Source organism: Marmota marmota, unplaced genomic scaffold (assembly GCF_001458135.2).
Source record: "Marmota marmota marmota unplaced genomic scaffold, marMar, whole genome shotgun sequence".
NCBI lineage: Eukaryota > Metazoa > Chordata > Mammalia > Rodentia > Sciuridae > Marmota > Marmota marmota.
Window position 1 is genome coordinate 1,429,721 of NW_025999942.1, and position 7,332 is coordinate 1,437,052.

A 7,332-nucleotide genomic window follows, 5' to 3' on the forward strand; every position below is an offset into this window, starting at 1 on the left:
ACCCCATCCCATAAAATCTTTCATTTGTCTTCTAGAATATCCACCTCTCAATAATGAGATTCCCAGACCCCCATCTCTCCAAATACTCCTGAACCTTCTTACCTTAATTACTCTGCTTTGAGGACCCTGCTCCTCACTGTGGCTCTCGGACCACTGTTCCCCACCAAAAGTCCCTTAATTTGACATGTGTGCCATCACACTGTCCTGCTAGAGGATCAGTCTTAAAACATGCTCTCTTGAACTCACATCTTCTTCCTGCTACTACTCAATTTGATTCCTCTCCACTCGCTTTTCTGAAAAAAATGTATCCAAAAGAGTTTTCTGGACTTGCTGTTTCCAATTCTTGTTCTCTTGTTATCTCTCGCACCTATTCTATCAGACATTCTTTCCTATGATTACACAACAGCAGCTCTTTCAAGGTCAACTGTGACCTCCACAAGGCTAAATCAAGCACCCGTGCCCAAGCCTCCTCTTTCTTGAGCTCTCAGTAGCATTCCTGCCTCTCTGGGCTTCCAAGTGTTCTGGCCATTCTCTCAAACACCTCTGTTGCCCCCAATTTCCCCAACCTTGAAACACTGGAATGCTCAGAATCTCCTCGGACGCTTCTTTTCCAAGCTACATCTGTACACACTGACATCTGGGTACGGTTATGTAATTTATAGGGCCCGGTGCAAAATAAATTGTGGGTACCTTCTTTAGAAATTATTAAGAATTCAAAACAGCAGCAGTAAAACATTAAGGCAAGTGCAAGGCTCTTCCAAGAGCTGGGCCCTGCCCATCTTCAAGCAAGAATGCCTGGAACCACTCCTACTAAGACAATTGTTGAATTTGTATTTCTGACCTTGAACACACCCCTACACCCCAGATTTATAAACCCAGCTACCTACTAAGCATACCCACTATACTCTCTAATGGGCATCTCAGGTGTGATATGGTCAAAACCAAATTCCCCCAACCCTCCCACCTCCAAAGGAGAACCTGTTCCTCTGCAGTCTCCTCATCTTAGCAAGTGGCGTATTCTTGCAGCTTCTCAGACCAATCACCTTGGAGACACCTTTGATTCTCCCTCTTTACAAGGCCCTCATCCAAAGCATAAGCAAATACCCTTGGCTGTACCTTCCAAAACAGAAAGGTTGTCCCCACCTTTCCCCACTCTGCTTTCACACTGGTACAACACACCCCTAATAGATTACTGCAGCCCCTCCCAATTGTCTCCCTGTTTCCACTCTTTCTCCCTTGTCTAGACCCTGAAGCTGATGGTCCTTTCAAGAGGGAGGTCTCCCCAAAATGAATTTGAAAGTGCCCTGACTTTGCTCAAGTTTAACAAACCTTCATCAAAATTACCTAAGAAGCTTGTTTCCCTCTCACATTACTCAACTACTGAAATATGAAAGTCGCTTATTTTTCTATGCCTATTTTCTCAAAACAGGAAGAGGGCAAGTGACCCCAGCTCTAAACCCTGAACCTTTCTCTTGTCTCCCACTTGCCGAGAGTCCTGAAACAGTAAGAAACCAAATCTTTAGAAGGTCCTTTTTCAATTTTGCATTAGCTAGCGTCTAGCTAACCCATTATGTGTCATAACCACAGATCAGCCAATTCCACAAGATCATGGTTTCTAAATATGTTATATAACATAACAAAGGACTCAAACCAGGTGAGTGGTTGGGGAAGCTGTATTTGAAGTACCCAAGAATGCTACTGTTTTCAAGGATTTCAGTCGCAATCAATATGTGGAGCCTGAATGTGAGTCTGTCTGCCTGCCTGCCTGTCTTATCTGTGTGAGCTTCTGGACACAGTGTTTGCACTGGTTATGGTGAGCTAGTATACGTCGCTACTGTGCGCGCGAGGACCCGGGCCCCAGGTGATAGAAAACACTCCACTGCTCTGGCTCTTAGAACTCTGCAAAAGACACTGCACAACGCGACGCGGCCGCCAGCAGGTTAGGCCAAAAGTCCCCAGAGCCAACCAACCGAGCGCACCGCCGCTGGGAACACTGCCGGCAACTGCGGCTCTAGTAACGTCCATCAGTCGCAGCAACGCGTGGGGCGCACGGGCATGCGCGCAATGCGCACACACGTACACACACACACATACACACACACCTGTACCAGGCGGATCTGGGGTCTCTGACGCCCGCCGCCCCCTTTGCCCGAGCATTGGTCCGTTTAGCCTCCTAGGTGCATTGGCGCCACCCCATCCCCAGTACAGAAAGAGCGTGGAGTGAGCGGGTCCTGCAGCCCCAGCAGCCCTGGGAGGAGGGGGGCCAAGCACAGGGCGGGGCAGTGTCACATAACAGCGGGCGCGCCGCCCCCGCCNGAGCCGATCCTCGCCCTCCGCTGCAGGGACATCTTAAGAGCTTTGTCCAGGCCTGCACTCTTCAGCATCGCGCCCGTGTCGCTGACTCGGCCGCCCCGGGTGAGCGGAGAAGGCTGAGCGCAAGGCTGGGCACAGGGGCCGCGGCGCGAGGGCCATGGGAGAGCCGGCGAGTCTCTGGGCTACGGACTGGCGGGGACCGCCGGCGCCGGTGCCCCACCGCCGCGGAGGCTGCGCGGTTCGTGCCGCAACGGCCAATGCGGCAGCGCCCGCGAACGCCACAGCTGCGGGCCCCGCTGGCCCGGGCTGCGGCGCGGGGGGCGGGGGACCGGCAGTGCTGCGGAGAACCCCGCGGGAGGAGGAGCGGGCTGGGGAGGCTGGGAAGGACCGCAGCACTACGCAGGACCGGGGGCTTTCAGGTGGCGGGGAATGCAGTACAGTGAGCTGATGGGGGATTGGATTGGTGCTTTAGGGAGGCTGTTCTAGAAGGTGGCAGCCCGGGGGGACTCGGGGTCTGAGCCTGTTTGCTACCTATTTGCCTGCTTGTCAGTTGCCATATGATGCAAGCGGAGGCAGTGTAACTCCTGACCTTCTACTTTTTCGCAGTTTCTGAGTCTGGCCTGGTGTTAACTGCGTAGTTTCTTCATGAAACAGATATTTCCAAGATATCTGATGTATGGCCTCGAAACTCAGAGAAGTCCTAGATCTGCAGCCCCCTGGCTCCCACCCATCACAGCCTGTCTAGAATTCTAAATAGTGGCATGTTAGAGCTATAAGAATAGTGCACCTAACCACACTCACACCAGCACCTTCTTGCATAGAAACAAAATTATTGAGAGGTAAGGTGACTTGTCCAAGGTCACTCGATCAATTTTTGTTTTCTTTTGTCAGTGGATGTTTAAACTGCTTGGTCCTCTGGGCAAATTGAGAATATCTGATGAAATTCTGACCTAAGTTAAAAATTCAGGTAAGAGTCTAATCATGTGTATACCGATATGATCATTTCATTTTACATAAAGTAAACACCAGGGACGGACAAGGAGAACAAAGTTCAGAAAGAATCAATGGCTGTTTCAGTCAGCTTTTTCACTGCTGTCACCAAAAGACCTGACAAGAACAATTTTAGAAGAGGAAAAATTTATTGTGGCTCACGGCTTTCTGTCCACAGATAGCCAGCTCCATTGCTTTGTGCCCCAGGTAAGGCAGAGCATCATGGTGGAAGGGTGTGGTAGAGGAAAGCAGCCCAGGACTTGGAACAAGGAACGAGAGAGAGAAATTGCCCTCACCATGGACAAAATATATATATATATACTCCAACGGCACATCCTAGTTACTACTCAATTAATCCCTATCGGAGGATTAATGCACTGATTAGGTTGACTCTCATAACCCAATCAGTTCACCTCTAAACTTTCTTGCATTGTCTCACACACGCACTTTTACGGGACACCTCATATCTAAACCATAATACTAGGGATAGACAAGACTAAGTGCCGCCCCCACCCCCACCCCAGCTCCTCCTGTCTAGCCTCTGCTAAGGATTTTTCTTAGGAAAATCCAGAAGGGATGGGAAACTTGTACTGAAAAGTGTAGGCTATCAACAGACTGGACTACATTTTAGTTTCAAGTTCGATTTCTTGTCTGTCTATTCAAAGTGTTTCCCATTATAAATTAATCTATAGGGAGAGTTGAAGACAAAAAAAAAAAATTCTTAAGCATTCAGCTGAGTTTCAGGGTGGATGTGTTTTCTTTGAGTTTTCCTACCCGCTGAGAATGTAAAGCTGGAGTTAACCCTAGCACTGAATTTGTCAAAACTTTGCCCCTAGTGATTTAGCACATTTTCCGTTTATAATAACCCCTTGAAGGCTAAGCAAATTTTTGAAAAGGACTTGAAAGAATAAGATTTTTTCAGCCCCAAACTTTAAGATCAGTAGAAAACTTTTGTTGTTAAATATAGAACATTTACAGACCTACCCAGTGTCCTACCCTGATTTCACACAACCCCATTACTGCTTTTATTTCCATGTTTATATTGCAAAAAAAATAACAAAAACTGTCCTGACAACTTTGTGGGAGTTTAAGGCAGTTCAGTTGGCACACTTTGAACATCAGTAACATGAGCCCATTCTTTCTTATTTTGGCTGCATGGTCCTAAAAACAATCAGCTGGGATCCTTCTTTCAAGAAGCTATTTTACACAAATGAAGCTGATTGTAGTGGCACATGTCTGTAATCCTAGCAACTGGGGAGGCTAAAGCAGGAGGCTTGCAAGTTCAAGGTTAGTCTCAGTAATTTAGCAAGACCTTGTCTCAAAATAAAAAATAAAAAGGGTTGGGTATATTGTTCACAAGTAAAGCACTCCTGGGTTCAATCCCCAGTACAACAGCATTTTAAAAAAGAATAAAAAAAAGCTTCAAGCCACTTCTTAAGCCCCCTTTCTTCAAACTGAAAAAGTTCTGTTTCTTTTGTCTGTTAGTTTCTGCAGTTCTGGAGATTGAACCCAGGGGCTCAGGCATACTCTACTATGCAAGGGCACAACTACTGAACTATACCTTAGTCCTAGCCCTGTTTCTTGTAAAAATTTGTGTGTTTCATATATATATATATATATATATATATATATATATATATATAGAAATATATATATATACACACACGCACACACACGCACACACACACACACACACACACACTTTTAAAAGAAAATGGCATATATATTTGGCATATTAAAAATATATTACTCATCCATATATCCACTCCCCAGTTTAGGAAACATTACAGTACAGGCCCAATGGGAGACTATTTACCTTCCCCTAATCCCTTTCTTTTCTTTCTGTTCCCCAGACCAACTTCCTTTTATCCTTTCTTTATTGAGTGTCTTTTTTCTTTCCTTGTTATTATTTACAGACTAATGAACTAAAAGTCAATCCTGATAGTAATAGGCAAGGGTCCAAGGTGGACCATTTCGTTGAAATCTTTTTTCTATGAGGTTCTTACTAACCCATTAAGTCCTAAGTTTTAAATTCTGCAATTATTTCAATTTCAATAAAATTAACATAGGTGCATCAAAATAGGTTGGAAACCGTAATCTAGAGCTTATATATTATTGACTGATACTAATATTAATATAATTATTATATAATTATATCATATAATTATATTATATACTATATTTTTATAGGCATTTCACTTCTGGGGTGATGGGGTAAAATGGGTTATGTAAATATATTTTGATTACTTAAATCTTTTCTGAATTCTTCTCATTTTTACACATTGTTATTAGAGAGCAGTGTCCCAAACTGTGCATAGAAGAAATATTCAGAAGAACTGTAAATCTCTGTTTTCCCAATGACAAAAAGGGCAATTGTCCCAGATCCTTCCTCCTCTATCAATCATTTCATTCATTCATTCACAGTCATGTCTGGCATTTGGTGGCTGGCAGCTGGGATTTTAGATGGGGCTGGAAACTGGTGTACTTATACATGGCCTCTCCACCTGGGATTCCTTACAACATGTTGGTTGGAGTTCAAGTGTGAGTTCCCAAGAGAGTATCAGGTGGAAGCTGGTATTGGAAAGCATGGCCTTGGAAGTATGCAGCATCACTTTCACCATACCCTGTTTGTCAAGGCAGTTACAAAGGCCCTGTCAGTCCAAGGGAGGAAGAAGTAGACTTGACTTTCTGATGGAAAAAGTGGCAAGATTCTGGAAAAGCACAGAGTTGGAAACATCGTTGCAACCACTTTTGGAATTGCAGTCTGTCAGAACTAGCAACATGCAAGATTAATGTTAATAAAATATTATTTATAATTACATCATAATCAAGTAGTAGTCATGGAGAAATTCTTGAAAGATGTGCAAGACCTACATGCTGAAAACAAGGCATTTGGGATCCTAGAGAACAAAATTGAGGGACTTATACTATTTGATTCCAGATCTTTCTATAGTACTAATACTAATCAAGACAAGTAGGTTATTGAAATAATAGAGAGGTTTTTAAAGTATATCCAAGCACATATGGTTGGCTAATTTTGACAGAGACACTAAGACTATTCAATAAGGAAGACAGTCTTTTCAATAAGTGATACTATAACAACTTAATAACCATGTTGGGGTGGGGAGCTTTGACTCGCTAACCACAAAAAAAATTCAAAATGGATCATAAACTTACAAGTGAAAAAAAAAGCAACGTGCAAATCTTCTGGAAGAAAGCATTGAGAATATATTTCACACAGGACGTAGAAAAAACACTAACCATAAAAGAAAACATTTATATAATTGGACATCATCAAAAAAAAACTTCTATTCAAGAAAAGAGACCACCAAGAAAGTAGATAGGTAAGCCACAGACTGAGAGAAGATGTTCACAATACATTCATCTGACAAAGGACCCATATTTAGAATATATAAATAATTCCTGCAACTCAATATTAAAAGACATCTAATTTAATAAAAGTGGTCAGAAAATTGGAACATATTATAGATGAGATATACAAAAGTTTGACCAGTACATGAAAAAGTGCTCAAAATCATTAGTTGTCATGAATAGGCAAATTAAAACAATATTCTATACACACTCACTAGAAGGTCAAAATAAAAAGATTGACTCAAATATTACAAAGGATATTGAACACCAGAACTCATGTTATTGGTAGAAATGTAAATTGTTGGTACTGAGGATAGAACCCAGATGTGCTTAACCACTGAGCCACATTCCCTGCACTTTTTTATATTTTATTTTGAGACAGGGTCTTGCTAAGTTGCTTAGGACCTCACTAAGTTGCTGAGGCTGGCCTTGAACTTACAGTCTCCTGCATTAGCCTCCAGAGTCTGTGGGATTACAGGCATGCACCACCATTCCCATCTTGCTGTATACAATTTTTTAAACTTGTAGTTTCTCATAAAATTAAATATACACCTTCTCTATGACTCATAAATTCCACATCTGATATTTCCGCAAAAGAAATGAACACATATTCTATAAAAATATTCAAAATGTAATGTTAATAGTTGCATTATTCAT

At 42.9% G+C, this 7,332-nt stretch overlaps 1 long non-coding RNA gene across 1 annotated transcript; it reads left to right on the top strand.

Moving 5' to 3' along the window:
• Positions 1-2,316: 2,316 nt before the first annotated feature.
• LOC125616306 lies at positions 2,317-7,024 on the top strand. Its single transcript, XR_007346929.1, has 3 exons — positions 2,317-2,415; positions 3,205-3,280; positions 5,728-7,024. It is a non-coding gene; the product is annotated as an uncharacterized LOC125616306 (long non-coding RNA).
• The last annotated feature ends 308 nt before the right edge of the window (positions 7,025-7,332 follow it).